Raw genomic sequence first — 19546 nt, forward strand, 5'->3', positions numbered from 1 at the left:
GTAAGCTCTTGCCAAAGTGTGGCGATATCAAAGCACAGAGGATTTGGTTTATATAAAAATAACTAATCTTGGGGAATCAAAGCCTCACCAAGGGAACGTAGTCAGAAGTAAAATAAGCCCCTTGAACTTTTTTTTCTTACTTAATACTAAACCACAACGGTATCTAGTTTCCCTGCTGATTTGGCAATATCGTTGTGGGTTAATCTAACCCTGTGTGGCGTTTCCCTGCTAATTCAAAGAAATATGGTTGAGTGTGTGAGGGTTCCTAGAAAAGAACTCCATAACTTTATGCATTAATAGAATACAACTTCTCGTCTGACAATCAGGCTCTTGTTATCCATGGTAACTTTTAGTTACCGAAGCATCAAGAGGTAACATATACCAAACTCACATTTTCTTGTCATTGATTACTGAACCTTTTATTTATCTCTTTGTTTATTTTATGAGCCACTTTAACCCGTTTACTTTTGGTTTGTCTAGACGTTGACGACGACTCGGTAGTAAAAATTGTTGTATCCTTAGACGGCCCCGATATCTTACTATCACTATATTACGCCAATGATGGGTGCACTTGCCCAACGTGAAGCATAGAGTGATAGTACTTTATCGTGTTTTCATAAATATTAAAACTTGAACCAATATATAAAAAGGCTAAAAATATACACTCTCGCTCACGTCAAAGACCATGTTAAACTGTTTTTGATCACAAGTAATTTATTTGGCTATATTAATGGTTCCATCCCTTTCCTAGAGCCGACTGTTACCACATCTTTTGATTCCTCATATGTTGTCACATATAATCCCAAATATCAATCCTGGATTTCAAACAACACTCATGTTTGCATGATAGTCATCTCCTCTGTCTATGAAGCACCGTTTGCTCATGTTCAAGGAACTACCATTCGTGAACTGTGCGACTCTTTTATTATAGCCTATTCTCCACACATAGCCTCTAAGGAATACACAATCAGAATAAAGCTTCTCAAGTTAAAATTGAAAGAGGATGAAAGACCCTTCACTTACCTTAGTCGTGGACAAGAGATAACATCCGCATTTTCAAACATTGGTGAACTTGTGAAAGATAAAGATTTAGTTCTACATGTGATAAATAAATTACATGACAAATATAGTGGTTCCAAAACAAATGTACTGATTCTCCTGACTCCCTTAGCTTTAAATTAAATGTTCTGTCTGCTTACAGACCACGACTACATGGTTACAAAACCTCCAAAACACAATTATCTTGCATTATTTACTGCCACATATTCTGCTAAACCCCATAACAACTTCAAACTTTACACCAAATGGCATCTTCATTGAGTTATCAACTAACGTATGTTATGTCACACCCCAACCGATGGCGGAAACATCGGAGTGGGACGAACGAGATTGCTTGAGACTTCATAACACTAAAGGTGACAAGTATTTAATAAACATTTTCATTTCATTGCTAACATCAAGTACGTTGTTTGAAATAAAATACATCGAGTTTGAAACAAAATGAAATTCAACAATTATCGAATGACTAAACTAATATACATGAAATAAAGTTTGGTGTGTTTCTAGGCATCCTACTAGATTCCGTGTATCATCATCATCATCATCATCAAAATCCTGCAATACGTTTTAAAGTATAGTTCAATACAAAAGTATTGACGAGTATACAAGTTTTGAGTACTAGCATGTATGTATAAGAGTTTGAATAATCCACATAACAAAAATAGTTAACGAGATTAATGTAAACATCGCATGCAATTATACAAGTCAATCCTCTGATTACCGCAAGTATTAAAGACTTAACATGACCACAAGACTATGGGCGGTGCATTACTCATATAGCGCTATACAAGTTAAAGGGAGGCTCGTACGAAGTTAATGACAAGTAAATCACACAAAAGAATCTTCCAAGTATACAAATCAAGTATCACGTATTTAAGCATGTATGATTGGATTGTTTGTGTTTGTGATTTAAGCGCAAAATATGATTTCATATGTTTAAATAGTATAACGTATTGCATCCAAAAGTGTAAAATGAAAAAGGGGTCATGTATACTCACAATTTTGCAAGAGCTTTCTGATTATCCGTGAGTGACGAGTTATTTGAGAATGGGGAATCGAAGGTAAGGTCATACGGCGTTTATGGAGGTTCTTAGATTCGGGATTTAGAATTCAAGTACAAAAGTATGTATGCATAAAAGTATATCTAGACTAAGTACTCGTTTTGACACTAAGTTGTACGTGATTTCATGGGTCCTAGTTTGCCCATTATAATCAACAACGAGAGACTTAGAATCATAGATAAAGTAGCCTAAGTTCATGACAAATAATCATAACCCGATTATCATCTCGGCCATGTTTGTATGTATGTATATATACATATATACATATATATATATAATAATCCTAAAACTAAGTCCATTCAAGAGTATCATAGATTGTCATGTAAGTCAAGCATGGCGGATTAACCTCATTGTATGATTCAACAATACACAAATCATCATAAGGATGATTCGAATAGTCATGAATGAAAAAGAAACAAACAACTAACTAATAAGTCTTCAAGTAGCCAAGTAAGAGTAACTCGGGTGAGCCGTCCCAACATGGAAAGAGTTAACTAGGTGTTGGAGGCTACACGGAGTTATGTTACATTTGAACATATCCTGCAACAATGCCACTTTTATGTTTATGTATGTGTTCAAACATGTTGCGTTGTGTAACTCCTCCACAAACCCAAGACCCTGCTTGGTCATGATGTTTTCAAGCATGTAGTCTACCTACTGCCCGTTTTCACATACAACAGTCACCATGTCAGTATCTTCATCAAAATGCCTTGATCTGATGACTGGGTCCATTTTTGCATTTTTCTTGTTTGGTCCAAATTTATGGTTAATCTCCTTATAACCATAGGTGTTTTATCACCGTGGCTATCAAAAGAGACGCCAAGTGCTAGGATCCCCCTCTGTACTTTTTCTTCCATGTTCAATATGGCTTTGATTATTTTAACAAACACTCTTCTTCTATTGTCAAAACGGATCACAAATCTTCTGATTCTGAGGGTGTATCCCCATGAAACGATGGTTACCATTTTTCTTCCTTTCAGCTTTTTTTTTTTTTTAAATTTGGCGTTTTGGTAAAGATGTCGTTTTTAGTATCAATGGAAGTGATGATGGAAGCGATGGTAACGTCCTTTATATAATGATGTTTTTGGAGCGTAGGTTAGGAGGGAATTTTTTGTAATAAATGTTTATTATTAACTTTCAGTTACTGTTGTTCCATCTATCTGCTAAATCTGCAACGCGTTTTATCATTAAGGTTTGGCGTTTAGTATTAATGGCGTTTTATTCGTTTTGAATGGCGTTGGCTCATTAGTTTGGCGTTTTGGATTAGAGCAGTAAAAAGACCCTTTTACCCTTAATGAAGCACGTTCCAAGTAACAAAGTTGATGTTATTTACGAAAACGCCACCACGCCAATCTAGTCCATAGATTGTTTTGATCCAACGGATGAGGGGCGTTCTCACCGTTTTCACACTTTTAGGCGGTTTCCCTAAATCTTGCCCATATATATATATAGGATTCGATTCAAATGAAAACCACTATGAGTTGTGAGAACCGTGAGAACTTTTTGATCCGGCGCGAGTTGGGCCAAATTTTTTTTGCACAAACGTAGATAAAAACATTATAAACACATCTATAAAAAGTAAAAAAAAAAATTGTCGAGGCATTAGTTTTAAGTGATGCAAGTTCTTTTTACGCGCTGGCATAAAATTTTACAGTTGATAACTATTTTTATATCAGGGCGTAAAATAAACTTGAATCAGTAAAAACTAACGACTCGACAATTTTTTTACTTTTTTTTTACAGATGTGCTTATAATGTTTTCATCTACGTTTCAAAAAAATTTTGGCCAAACTCGCGCCGGATCAAAAAGTTCTCACGGTTCTCACAACTGGTAGTGGTTCTCATTTTAACTCATCCCTATATATATGAACACACACACACATATATATGTATATATATATACACACACCAACATAATCAAAATATAGACTTTTCAAGAAAATCTCAAAGTTATGTGAAAATTCTAAGTATTGTAGAAACTTAGATATTTGTAGAGTAATTGGTTATTAAATCGTTCCTACTTAATTTAGGACGTGTAGACCAATTTGAGGGATTGCGCTAATATATAAAAATGCACCCAAAGGTGAGTGTCACTAACCCCTCTTTTACTGTTTTATACATTGTTTTGGGGGAAGAACACACTTTAAAAAGGATAATTATACGTTTTTGTATAAAATATGCCTTTGAATAAATTATAAATATATTTTTGAGGAAAATATGGTTTGAAAACGATATGTTATGTTTTTGAGGAAAAACCTGTTTTGGAGGTTTAAATGATTATATAATTGTTTTGTGAAGGAAACGAGAACAATGACAATGAATGAATAACACCAAATAGTAAATTTAACATATTAGTAGAATATATATTGTTCATTGAGGCTGGCATATTGAGTGACCCATTACGTGGCACTTGGCGCAAATTCAACAAATTTAATCATTAATATTGCATGCGTGGAATTGTTGATAGATCTATTAGGTTGACTGTCACGGCCCTCGGCCCCGGTTTGACTCGGTCCAGAGCCGCGAGGCAGGAAATCCCGTGGTATTAAATTTAAGTGACAGCGGAAGTCTTTTAAAAACAGGATCTTTTAATATTAAAACTGCCTGTTCATATAATTTAGGGATAAAACCCCGTAATTTACAATAAGGTGATTTCCCTGGGAAATCTTTATTTTCCAAAACATGTTTCTTTTATTTATTTACATTGAGCCACTTTTCTAAGCTGGTAGTGCTTCACGGCACTTTTCTTGGATCACAACAGATCACCTGAAACATGTTTGAAAAGGTTTTTGTCAGCGGGGAAATAATGAGTGAATCATTCAGGTTACTGAAAACGACACATTTGTTATAATTTACAGTATTAAGAGCGATTACAATGTTTCTGATTATCAACCAACTACCCACAGTATTGGTCACTCGACCAGCCATCGGTAGCCTCATTGCCCGATGGTGTCTGTGACTATGGTCATATCACCCCTTGGTTAACTCGTTGTCCAATGGTGACGGTTATCAAGTAATGTATACAATACCCCACATACCGGCTGTAACTTGGTGATTACAAAGACTTAATCCCTGTAATTATAACTTTGAAAATAATTTGGAGTTTTTGTAAAACAGTTGATAAAAAGAGAATGACTCACATTGCAGATTTAACGAGCAGTGTATAAGCCTACTGATTAGCCTTGATTAACCTAATTTAATTAACAATGCACACAAACGGGGTTAGTAACTAATACAACATTTACGACAATTCACGAGATTAAACCTTCACAATGATTCACAAAGTGCAATACTTAAATATTCAGCGGATTCACAACGAATGACAGAGTATAGCCCGAGTTTTGACAACACTCAAACATTCAAGTCGAAATCACGATGAATAACAAAGTATAAACCCAATTTGAGCAGCACTCAAACAATCGTTGGATAGATTAAATCGATCGGACGTTGAATCATAATAGTGATCGAGTTATTACCCTGTTTGTTGCAGCAGCGTTCCGTGCAGTGTGTGTTTAGGACTGTTTCTGCTATAACTCAACGTACGTTTGGAATTTTTACGTCGAATCAGTGTCAGAATTCAAGTCCCAAGGCCCCCTATTTATACCTGAAATTTGTCCCCCTCGCGTGTCGCGATAGGGAGACTTGTCTCCTTCGCGTGGCGCGACGGGTAACAATTTAGGGTAGGGTAGGGTAGGTTCATGTCCAACATAGCCTTAGTGAGTCACAGTTCAACGAAATTTACATTCTACAGCAAGTTATGAAGATAATTACCAGCTAGGTTTTACCCCCCCCCCCCCGAGTTTTAGGGGCCCTGATCCTGATTCCGATTGTTATGAAATTTTTAGGGTTTATGCAGAATTGCTTGGGTTTCTTAATTAGGGTTTCCTTAATAGACAATTAACATAATAAGTTTTGATTTTAATGAGAGTTGTTACATCCTCCCCACCTTAAGAAAAATCTGGTCCTCGAGATTTACTAGAATAGATGAGGATATTTCCGCTTCATCTTTGATTCCAGCTCCCAAGTATATTCTGGCCTCTTTTTGAATCCCACTTGAATTTGAGTAGCACTAGTCGCTTGTGTTTGAGAAATTTGACTTTTCTATCTTCTATCTGTAGGGGTTTCTCTACAAATTTTAACTTTTCATTTACCTCTACATCTTGAAGAGGTACTACCAGGGATTCGTCAGATAAACATTTCTTGAGATTGGATACATGAAATACATCATGTACTCCAGCTAGTTCTTCTGGTAGTTGTAAACGATAAGCAACTGGTCCTATTGTCACGGCCCTCGGCCCCGGTTTGACCCGGTTCAAGAGCCGCGGGACAGGAATCCCGTGGTATTTAATTTAGGTGACAGCGGAAGTCTTTTAACACAGGATCTTTTAATACTAAAAATGCCCGTTTAATATATTACATAAAGTTTTTAGGGATAATCTCCCATAATTTACAATAAGATGATTTCGCAAGGAAATCTTTATTTCTCAAAACATGTTTCTTTATTTATTTATACTGAGCCACTTCTCTGAGCTTGTAGTGCTTCACGGCACTTTCCTTGGATCACAACAGATCACCTGAAACATGTTTGGAAAAAGGTTTTGTCAGCTGGGAAATACTGAGTGAATCATTCATTTTACTGAAAACATTACGTTTGTTATAAATCACAGTATTAAGAGCGATTACAATGTTTCTGATATCAATCCAACTACCCACAGTATTTGTCACTCGACCATCCATTGGCTAGCCCATTTGTCCAATGTGTCTGTGACTGTGGTCAGATCACCCCTTGGCCACCCGTTTGTCCAAGTGTGACGGGAAACAAGTAATGTATACAAAACCCCACATACCGGCTGTAATTTGGTGATTACAAAGACTTAATCCCTGTAATTATAACTTTTGAAAATAAACATGCTTTTGTAAACCATTTTGATAAAAAGAGAATGACTCACATTGCAGATTTAACGAGCAAAGTATAAGCCTACTGATTTGCCTTGATTAACCTAATTTAACAATAATGCACACACAAACGGGTTAGTAACTAATACAGCAGTTACGACAATTCATGAGATTAAACCCTCACAATGATTTACAAGTGCAATACTTAATAATTCAACGGATTCACGACGAATAACAGAGCATAGTCCGAATTCGAACAGCACTCAAATATTCAAGTCGAAATCACGACGAATAATCAAAGTACAAGCTCAATTTGAGCAGCACTCGGACAATCGTTGGATAGTTATAATCGATCGGACGTTGTATCGTAATAGCGATCGAGTTATTACCCTGATTGCGGCAGCACTTCTTGAATTGTGTGTGGTGTGGACTGTTATTGCTATAACTCGACGTACACAGAGAATTTGGACGTCGTTTCAATCACAGAAAGCAAGTGCCATGTCTGCTATTTATACTGAATTTTGGACACGCTTACGGACCGTATGCCTTATCCCTTACGGTCCGTAAGGGAAGCAGTCTATTTATAGGCTAGCCAGGTTCGGGACTAGCTATGCTGAGTCAACTGTTTTATGAAATTCAATTTAGACAACGAAGTTATTTAGATAATCGTCACTAGGGTTTATCCCCCCCCTGAGTTTTAGGGGCCCTGATCCTGATTCCGATTGTTCTGGAAATTTTAGGGTTTATGCAGAATCACTTGGGTGTCTCAATTAGGGTCTCCTTAATAGATAATTATCATTCTAATTATTATTTTTAGTGAGAGTTGTTACATCCTCCCCACCTTAAGAAAAATCTCGTCCTCGAGATTTATTGGAATAAATGAGGATATTTGCGCTTCATTTCTGATTCTAGCTCCCAAGTGTATTCTGGTCCTCTCTTTGAATTCCATTTGACCTTGACTAGCACTAGTCGTTTGTGCTTGAGAAACTTGACCTTTCTATCTTCGATTTGTAGTGGTTTTTCTATGAATTTTAGTTTTTCGTTTACCTCTATATCTTGAAGAGGTACTACCAGGGATTCGTCTGATAAACATTTCTTGAGATTGGATACATGAAATACATCATGTACTCCAGCTAGTTCTTCTGGTAGTTGTAAGCGATAAGCAACTGGTCCTATTCGTTGTATTACTGGGAATGGTCCGACATACCTTGGACTCAGTTTTCCTTTCTTACCAAATCGTACTACTCCTTTCCAAGGGGAAACTTTCAATAGTACTTTGTCTCCGACTTGAAATTCTAATGGCTTGCGACGATTGTCTGCATAGCTCTTCTGACGATCTCTAGCAGTTTCAGTCTTTCCTTGATCTGAATTATCTTGTCAGTAGTTTCTTGTACGATTTCTGGACCTGATAGTTGATTTTCTCCTATTTCTGCCCAACATACTGGAGTTTTGCACTTGCGTCTATACAGTGCCTCGAATGGAGCAGTTTCAATGCTTGAATGATAACTATTGTTATAGGAGAATTCAATTAAAGGTAAATGGTTATCCCAATTACCACCAAAATCTATTACACATGCTTGGAGCATGTCTTCCAAAGTTTGTATCGTCCTTTCACTTTGTCCGTCGGTTTGTGGATGATATGCAGTACTTAGATTAGTCGGGTTCCCATTGCTTTCTGGAAACTAGTCCAGAAATGGGAAGTGAAACGACTATCCCTATCTGATACAATGGAGAGCGGAACTCCATGTAAAGATACGACTTCGTCTACATACAACTTTGCTAACTTTTCCATGCTAAAGGTTTCTTTCATTGGTAGAAAGTGAGCTGATTTGGTTAATCGATCTACAATTACCCAAATCGCATCATTACCTTTTCTGGTTTTGGGTAACTTAGTAACAAAGTCCATTGTTATGAGTTCCCATTTCCATACAGGCATTTCCAATTGTTGTAGTAGTCCTGAAGGTTTCTGATGTTCGGCTTTAACTTGGGAACATGTTAAACACTTAGATATGTATTCGGCTATATCCTTTTTCATACCTATCCACCAGAAATTCTTCCTTAAATCTTGGTACATCTTATTATTTCCTGGATGTATAGTATACCTAGATTTATGAGCTTCTTCTAAAATCTTATTTCTTAATTCTCCTTGCTTAGGTACCCAAATTCGTTTCTTGTGGAATTTCCAAATTCCATCATTTCCTTGTTCTAGTTCTTTAATGTAACCTTTTATTCCTTCAGCTTCGTCCTTGATTGTTGTTTCCTGAATTTCCTTTAATTGCCCCATTAAATCTATTTGTAGATTTAATCTAAGAGCACGGACTCGCTTTTGCTTCTCATGATACTTACGACTTAAGGCATCTGCGACTACGTTTGCCTTCCCTTCGTGATATTGGATATCACAGTCGTAATCACTTAGAATTTCCATCCATCTTTTTTGTCTCATATTTAACTCTTTTTGCCCAAATATGTACCTTAAGCTTTTATGATCTGTATAAACAGTAAACTTACTTCCATACAGATAATGTCTCCAGATCTTAAGGGCAAAAATTATGGCTCCTAATTCTAAGTCATGAGTCGTATAATTCTCTTCATGCTTTTTCAATTGCCTTGAGGCATACGCAATTACCTTCTTGCGTTGCATCAACACACATCCAAATCCTAACCTTGAGGCATCACAATATACTTCAAAATCTTCTATTCCTTCAGGTAAGGCTAAAATTGGAGCATTCGTCAGTCGGTGTTTTAAAATCCTAAAAGCTTCTTCTTGTCTAGATCCCCATTCAAACTTAATGGTTTTACAGGTCAGCTTAGTTAAGGGTACAACTATCTTAGAAAAATCCTTAATAAATCTTCTGTAGTATCCAGCTAAGCCTAGAAAACTTCTAATTTCCATAGCTGTTTGTGGAACTTTCCATTTGGTGACTGCTTCTATTTTAGCAGGATCTACCTGAATTCCTTCGTGATTTACCACATGACCTAAGAATTGCACTTCTTACAGCCAAAATTCACACTTCGAGAATTTGGCATAGAGCTTTTCTTTTCTTAACAAGGTTAAGAGTACATGTAGGTGCTCACAATGTTCCTTTTGGCTTTTGGAGTAAATAAGTATATCGTCGATGAAAACGATCACAAATTTGTCCAAGTATGGTTTACAGATCCTATTCATCATGTCCATAAATGCTGCGGGTGCATTCGTTAATCCAAAGGGCATGACTGTAAACTCATAATGACCATACCTAGTTCTGAAAGCAGTTTTAGGTATGTTCTCCTCTTGTACCTTCAGTTGGTGATATCCAGATCTTAAGTCTATTTTGGAAAAATATCTAGCTCCTTGAAGTTGATCAAAAAGATCATCAATCCTAGGTAATGGGTATCGATTCTTAATTGTAACCTTATTTAATTCTCTATAATCGATACACATTCTCATCGATCCATCCTTCTTTTTCACAAACAACACTCGTGCTCCCCAAGGGGATGAACTAGGTTGTATAAATCCTTTGCTTAGTAATTCGTCTAATTGCTTTTTCAATTCTAGCATTTCGGTGGGTGCTAATCGATAAGGTGCCTTGGCTATTGGTGTAGTACCCGGAATTAAATGAATTCTAAATTCTACTTCTCTATCGGGTGGTAACCCAGGTAATTCTTCTGGAAAAATATCTGGGTATTCTAAGACTACAGGGATGTCCTGCAGTTCCTTATTTTTAGTGTTAATGATTACAAAAATCATATACACCATTTCTTGTTTTCTCGAATAACTAGCCAATTTCATCACTGAGATGAATTTCAATGGTTTTCGAGGTCTATCTCCTGTAATCAAAATCACCTCTCCTGTGGGGGTACGAATTTCTACGGAATTCTTATCACAGAGGATTCGAGCATGGTTGGCTACTAACCAATCCATTCCTAATACCACATCGAATCCGACTAATTTCATAGGTAACAAATTTGCAGAAAACTTATGGCCTAATAGTTCTATTTTTCCTTCTTGCAAAACTTTATCTATGTTAACAGAATTCCCTTCTGCGGTTTCGACCGTAAAAATCTGCCTAAGGGTAGTTAATGGTAAATTAAGAGCTTGGCAGAATGAAGTATTAATAAAACTTTGGTTTGCACCAGAGTCAAATAATACTTTTGCAAATACGTCGTGAACTAAGAACGTACCAGCTATCACGTCTGGGATGAGTTCGGCTTCTTGAGTGGTCAACTGGAATGCTCGTGCGTTCTTGTTAGTAGTTCCGTCGGCCGTTTTAGCTTTATTGTCTGCTGGTTTGGCTAACTTAGGGCATTCAGATTGGAAATGTCCCGTTTCTCTGTAGTTATAACAGATTCTTGTTTTCCTTCTGCAGTCTTCTTCACGATGTCCTCTTGCCTTGCAAAAGTTGCAGATTATTTTGCATTGTCCATAGTGTTTCTTCTTGCAATTTCTGCAGAAAGGAGGTGATGAGGATTGCCCTGTTCCTCTTTTCTTAGTATTACCCACACGAAATCCTTGGGTAATCTTCTGAGCCAATTCCTTCTTTCGATCTTCTTCTCTTGTGCGTACCAGTTCATCGGTTAAGGTATTAGCTAACTCCACAGCATCGTCAATAGTGCGTGGTCTCGCAGCCTTAACGATGTTACGGATTTCTCCGATTAATCCCCAATTATAACGGGAAATGAGTACTGGTTCTGGTGAAGCCAGGGTAGGTACCACTCTCGCATATTCGAAGAATGTCGAAGTATATTTCCGACAATCTACGCCTATCATACGATGATTTAGGAATTTGTTGGTCATTTGTTCCTTTTGGTATTCGGGACAGAATTTTCTTTCTACAAGACTCTTAAATTCTTCCCAGTTCATTGCATAGGCCACCCTTCTTCCTTTTGCTTGCAATACAGTGTTCCACCACTCTAACGCCCCTTCTTTGAACAAGTTTGACGCATACATAACTTGATCTTCTTCGGCACATTTACTTATTGCAATTACTGCTTCGGTTTTCTCTAGCCAACGCAGTACTGCAGTTGCTCCTTCGTTACCTGCAAATTCAGCAGGTTTGCAAGCAAGAAATTCCTTGTAAGTGCAACCAGGCGTTGCAGCTTTCATTTTCTTAGGAGGTGGAGCCTGTCGTGGATTATTATTATCATGATTGCCGCCTCCATTTACACTATGACTAAAATTATCTTCTTGGGTACGTTTACTAGGAATGATTTGTTGCGGTTCAACAGGTTTCTGAGCAGCAGCCATGATTGCAGGAATAGCATTAGCTATCCCTTGAGTGATGATATTTTCAATATCTTGTCTAGTCATGTATTGGTTTTCCTGATTTTGCTCAGATTGGTTCTCTTCATTAACTGGTTCATTACTAGCGTTTTCCATCTGATAATTGGTATAAGTGTAATTTATTAGTGTCAAATAATTGCTAGTTAAATATGACAAAGCAATTACACATAAACACATAAAATCGTACAACACATATCTATAACCAAAATTGTCGATTTTCTCGACTTCTACTTTGTTTGATAGATTATATAGGCGTCATTACACACTATCTTTCTTACAATGTTTTATTTCCCATTTTACAGAGTTAGATTTCACTATTACTATTATTATACAAACAGACTTTCCAACCCCACTATTTCTTTGATCAACTGGCAGTTCAGTAGTGACGCTCCCTCTCGTCATACTTCCAAGAGATTTGTTCCCCTATTTCCCGGATCCCATTCCCTGTACCTATCAGTTCTTCACCAAACTGATGAAGTTCGGCCAGGTTTTCATAGCTCATTGGCGGGTTGGGGATAGGTTCTGGATCAAATTGAGGAAGTAAAGTATAGGGACTATTGATCATATTTTGGAATTGCCAGTCATTTGTCCACCACTCTTCCATTTGGCCTAAAGGTCGTGTGTGGATTAGTGGGTCTGGAATAGTTGGTTCTAAGTTTATTGGGAATTGGGCTGTGGCAGGGTAAGAGTAGAGATTATTGTTGATAGGTTCTATGACATCACAATTCGCCAGTAGACGGTCTATTTCGTCTTGGAATGTGATCTCCTCAGGTTGTTTAGAGCTCTCTCCGATCTCTATTCCCTTTTGCTTAATATCTTCCCTTATTTCTATTTCCGCTTGTTTGGAACTCTCTCCAGTTTCTATTTCTTTTCCTTTGCTCACAGGATTTTCTATTTTAGGAAGTCTCCTAGTGGCTGGCTTCCTCCTGCGCACTTTTCTCCATCCTACATATCTTCTTCTCTATTTAGGTTTGGCTTTTTCCAGCGGTGGAGCTTGGAATTCCAGGGGTTCCTCTATGTCAGCAATGTAACCAGTAAAGTCGTGGGAGATTTCAATTGGTACTGGGTAGAGGTTGAGATTCTGGAATACTTCCGATATCTCATTCATGCTGGATAGCATATATGCAAAATGCACAAAAATGTTAAGTTAAAACTTTGGAACAAAGTTTAACAAATAAACATTGAAGTTTTATTGCATACTAATTTGTACAAAGACAACAGGAAAGAGAACACACTAGGATTGATTTATTTATTTACGGAGTAGCAGTTTCCTACTAGTTTTGGTAATTTAAAGGTTTGCGTTTTCTGCTACGGTAGCTAACATATAAAGATTTGCCCATTTTTCATCTAATTCGTCCTCCCAAGGTGGACTAGTAACAAATTCCTGGATTTCTGGATTAAACCTCACTTTCTTGGCTTGGGGTTTCTTTATTTTCTCCTGACCCTTCCTAAGAATTGAATTTCTTTTCTCTGGGGTAAGAGGATTTTCATAATTTGCTTTACGAACAAAAATTCCTTCTTTTAGATCTGCTGGGGTTTGGAGGAAGAGGTTCCTTTTTCTGTTGGTGTAGTGTCTAATTTGTGGTAAATAGCAGAAAGCTTCTGTTTACCCATACTGTATCTAATCAAATAAATCAGTTAATAAAACACATAAGCACAGAATGGCAATTAATAAAATCAAGTATTTTGTTAAATACTTAATTTATAGGCTTAAATCAGTGGCTCGATCAGTGGCTCTGATACCACCTTTTCCTGTCACGGCCCTCGGCCCCGGTTTGACCCGGTTCAAGAGCCGCGGGACAGGAATCCCGTGGTATTTAATTTAGGTGACAGCGGAAGTCTTTTAACACAGGATCTTTTAATACTAAAAATGCCCGTTTAATATATTACATAAAGTTTTTAGGGATAAAATCCCATAATTTACAATAAGATGATTTCGCAAGGAAATCTTTATTTCTCAAAACATGTTTCTTTATTTATTTATACTGAGCCACTTCTCTGAGCTTGTAGTGCTTCACGGCACTTTCCTTGGATCACAACAGATCACCTGAAACATGTTTGGAAAAGGTTTTGTCAGCAGGGAAATACTGAGTGAATCATTCATTTTACTGAAAACATTACGTTTGTTATAAATCACAGTATTAAGAGCGATTACAATGTTTCTGATATCAATCCAACTACCCACAGTATTTGTCACTCGACCATCCATTGGCTAGCCCATTTGTCCAATGGTGTCTGTGACCATGGTGTCTGTGACTGTGGTCAGATCACCCCTTGGCCACCCGTTTGTCCAAGTGTGACGGGAAACAAGTAATGTATACAAAACCCCACATACCGGCTGTAATTTGGTGATTACAAAGACTTAATCCCTGTAATTATAACTTTTGAAAATAAACATGCTTTTGTAAACCATTTTGACAAAAAGAGAATGACTCACATTGCAGATTTAACGAGCAAAGTATAAGCCTACTGATTTGCCTTGATTAACCTAATTTAACAATAATGCACACACAAACGGGTTAGTAACTAATACAGCAGTTACGACAATTCACGAGATTAAACCCTCACAATGATTTACAAGTGCAATACTTAATAATTCAACGGATTCACGACGAATAACAGAGCATAGTCCGAATTCGAACAGCACTCAAATATTCAAGTCGAAATCACGACGAATAATCAAAGTACAAGCTCAATTTGAGCAGCACTCGGACAATCGTTGGATAGTTATAATCCATCGGACGTTGTATCATAATAGCGATCGAGTTATTACCCTGATTGCGGCAGCACTTCGTGAATTGTGTGTGGTGTGGACTGTTATTGCTATAACTCGACGTACACAGAGAATTTGGACGTCGTTTCAATCACAGAAAGCAAGTGCCAATGTCTGCTATTTATACTGATTTTTGGACACGCTTACGGACCGTATGCCTTATCCCTTACGGTCCGTAAGGGAAGCAGTCTATTTATAGGCTAGCCAGGTTCGGGACTAGCTAGGTTGAGTCAACTGTTTTATGAAATTCAATTTAGACAACGAAGTTATTTAGATAATCGTCACTAGGGTTTATCCCCCCCCCCTGAGTTTTAGGGGCCCTGATCCTGATTCCGATTGTTTTGGAAATTTTAGGGTTTATGCAGAATCACTTGGGTGTCTCAATTAGGGTCTTCTTAATAGATAATTATCATTCTAATTATTATTTTTAGTGAGAGTTGTTACACCTATTCAGGTCCTATTCTTTGCATTACTGGAAATGGTCCTACGTATCTTGGACTTAGCTTTCCTTTCTTACCGAATCGTACTACTCCTTTCCAAGGAGAGACTTTCAAAAGTACTTTGTCTCCGACTTGAAACTCTAGTGGCTTGCGGCGATTGTCTGCATAGTTTTTCTGACGATCTCGAGCCGTTTTCAGTCTTTCCTTGATTTGAGTTATCTTGTCAGTGGTTTCTTGTACAATTTCAGGTCCTGATAATTGACTTTCTCCTATTTCTGCCCAACAAACTGGAGTCCTGCACTTGCGTCCATACAGGGCTTCGAATGGGGCAGCTTCGATGCTTGAATGATAACTATTGTTATAGGAGAATTCAATTAAGGGTAAGTGGTTATCCCAGTTACCACCAAAATCGATTACACATGCTCGGAGCATGTCTTCCAGGGTTTGTATCGTCCTTTCACTTTGTCCGTCTGTTTGAGGATGATATGCAGTACTTAAATTTAGTCGGGTTCCCATTGCTTCCTAGAAACTAGTCCAGAAATGGGAAGTGAAACGACTATCTCTATCCGATACAATGGAGAGTGGGACTCCATGTAAGGATACTACTTCATCTACGTACAATTTGGCTAATCTTTCCATGCTAAAAGTTTCCTTCATTGGTAGAAAATGAGCTGATTTGGTTAATCGATCCACAATTACCCAAATCGCATCATTACCTTTTCTGGTTTTGGGTAACTTAGTAACAAAATCCATTGTTATGAGTTCCCATTTCCAAACAGGCATTTCTAATTGTTGTAGTAATCCTGAAGGTTTCTGATGTTCCGCCTTAACTTGTGAACAAGTAAGACACTTAGATACATAACTAGCTATATCCTTTTTCATTCCTATCCACCAGAAATTATTTCTTAAATCTTGGTACATCTTATTGTTACCTGGGTGCATGGTATACCTAGATTTATGGGCTTCCTCTAGAATCTTATTCCTTAAATCTCCCTGCTTAGGTACCCAAATTCTTTTCTTGTGGAATCTCCAAATTCCATCATTTCCTTGCTCTAGTTCCTTTATATAACCTTTCATTCCTTCATCATTGTCCTCGATTGCTGTTTCCTGAACTTTCTTCAATTGTTCCATTAAATCTAATTGTAGATTTAATCTAAGCATACGAACTCGTCGTTGCTTCTCATGATACTTACGACTTAAGGCATCTGCGACTACGTTCGCCTTTCCTTCGTGATATTGAATATCACAGTCGTAATCGCTTAAGATTTCCATCCATCTTCTTTGCCTCATGTTTAATTCTTTTTGCCCAAATATGTACCTTAGACTTTTATGATCTGTATAAATAGTAAATTTACTTCCATACAGATAATGCCTCCAGATTTTAAGGGCAAAAATTATAGCTCCTAATTCCAAATCATGAGTCGTATAATTTTCCTCGTGTTTCTTTAATTTCCTAGAGGCATACGCAATTACCTTCTTGCGTTGCATCAACACACATCCGAATCCTAATTTTGAAGCATCACAATATTCTTCAAAATCTTCAGTTCCTTCGGGTAAAGCTAAAATTGGGGTATTTGTCAATCTTTGTTTTAAAATCTTAAAAGCTTCTTCTTGTCTAGGTCCCCATTCAAACTTAACGGCTTTACAGGTCAGCTTAGTCAAGGGTACAACTATCTTAGAAAAATCCTTAATAAATCGTCTGTAGTATCCAGCTAAACCTAGAAAACTTCTAATTTCCATAGCTTTTTGCGGGACTTTCCATTTGGTGATTGCTTCTATATTAGCAGGATCTACGTGAATTCCTTCGTGATTCACCATGTGACCTAAAAATTGTACTTCTTGCAGCCAGAATTCACACTTCGAGAATTTGGCGTAAAGTTTTTCCTTTCTTAACAAAGTTAAGAGTACATGTACGTGCTCACAATGTTCTTCCTGATTCATTGAATAAATAAGTATATCGTCGATAAAGACAATTACAAATTTATCCAAATACGGTTTACAGATTCTGTTCATCATGTCCATGAATGCTGCTGGAGCATTTGTTAGTCCGAAGGGCATGACTGTAAACTCGTAATGTCCATACCTAGTTCTGAAAGCAGTTTTAGGTATGTCTTCTTCTTGTACTTTCAGCTGGTGATATCCGGATCTTAAGTCTATCTTAGAAAAATACCTAGCGCCTTGGAGTTGATCAAAAAGATCGTCAATCCTAGGTAATGGGTATCGATTCTTAATTGTAACCTTATTTAATTCCCTATAATCAATACACATTCTCATGGATCCGTCCTTCTTCTTAACAAACAACACTGGAACTCCCCACGGGGATGAACTAGGTTGTATAAACCCTTTGCTTAGTAATTCATCTAACTGCTTCTTCAATTCTAGCATTTCGGTGGGTGCTAATCCATAAGGTGCCTTGGCTATTGGTGTAGTTCCAGGAATTAGATGAATTCTAAACTCTACTTCTCTATCGGGTGGTAATCCAGGTAATTCTTCTGGAAAGATATCTGGGTATTCTGAGACTACAGGGATGTCCTGAACTTCCTTACTTTTAGTGTTAATGATTACGGAAATCATATACACTACTTCTTGTTTTCTTGAATAACTAGCCAACTTCATTACTGAAATGAATTTCAGTGGCTTTCGAGGTTTATCTCCTGTAACTAAAATTACCTCTCCTGTGGGGGTATGAATTTCTACGGAATTCTTATCACACAGGATTCGAGCATGGTTGGCTACCAACCAATCCATTCCTAACACCACATCGAATCTGGCTAATTTCATAGGTAACAGGTTGGCAGAAAACTTATGGCCTAATAGTTCTATCTTTCCTTCTTGCAAAACCTTATTTACGTTAAAAGAATTCCCATCTGCCGTTTTGACTGTAAAAATCTGCCTAAGGGTGGTTAAGGGTAAATTAAGAGCTTGGTAAAATGAAGTATTGATAAAACTTTGGTTTGCACCAGAGTCAAATAATACTTTTGCAAACACGTCATGAACTAAGAACGTACCAGCTATCACATCTGGAATGAGTTCGGCTTCCTGGGTGGTTAGCTGGAATGCTCTGGCATTCTTCTTAGTAGCTCCGTCAGCTGGTTTGCCTTTGTTATCTGCTGGTTTAACCAATTGAGGACATTCGGGTTTGAAATGCCCAGCTTCTCCGCAGTTATAGCAAATCCTGGTCTTTTTCCTACAATCTTCCTCACGATGTCCTATCATTTTGCAAAAATTGCAGGTCACATTGCATCTTCCAAAGTGTTTCTTTCTACAATTTCTGCAGAAAGGAAGATTTGAGAATTGTCCTGTTCCTCTTTTCTTAGTATTACCCATACGAAATCCTTGGGTAATCTTTTGAGCCAAATCCTTCTTTTGATATTCTTCTCTTGTGCGTACCAGTTCATCAGTTAGGGTATTAGCTAATTCCACAGCATCTCTATAATGCGAGGTCTCGCAGCCTTAACGATGTTACGGATTTCACTAATTAATCCCCAAATATAGCGAGAAATGAGTACCGGTTCTGGCGAAGCCAGTGTTGGTACCACTCTAGCATATTCAAAGAATGTCGAAGTATAACCGCGACAATCTACACCCGTCATACGATGATTTAGGAACTTATTTGCCATTTGTTCTTTTTCATACTCAGGACAATATTTTCTTTCTACACGATTCTTAAACTCTTCCCATTTCATAGCATAGGCCATCCTTCTTCCTTTTGCTTGTAATACTGTGTTCCACTATTCTAGTGCCCCTTCTTTGAACAAATTTGACGCATAGATGACCTGATCTTCTTCGGAACATTTACTTATTGCAATTACTGCTTCGGTTTTCTCTAACCAACGCAGTGTTGCAGTTGCCCCTTCATTACCTGCAAATTCTGATGGTTTACAGGCAAGGAATTCTTTGTAAGTGCAACCAGGCGTTGCAGCTTTCATTTTCTTAGGGAGTGGGGCCTGTTGTGGATCATGATAGTCATGATTGCTGCCTCCATTTATGCTGTTACTGCCGTTATCTTCCGGAGTACGTTTACTAGGAATGATTTGTTGTGGTTCAGCAGGTTTCTG

This window comes from Helianthus annuus, chromosome 11, assembly GCF_002127325.2.
Source record: "Helianthus annuus cultivar XRQ/B chromosome 11, HanXRQr2.0-SUNRISE, whole genome shotgun sequence".
In the NCBI taxonomy this organism is placed as follows: Eukaryota; Viridiplantae; Streptophyta; class Magnoliopsida; order Asterales; family Asteraceae; genus Helianthus; species Helianthus annuus.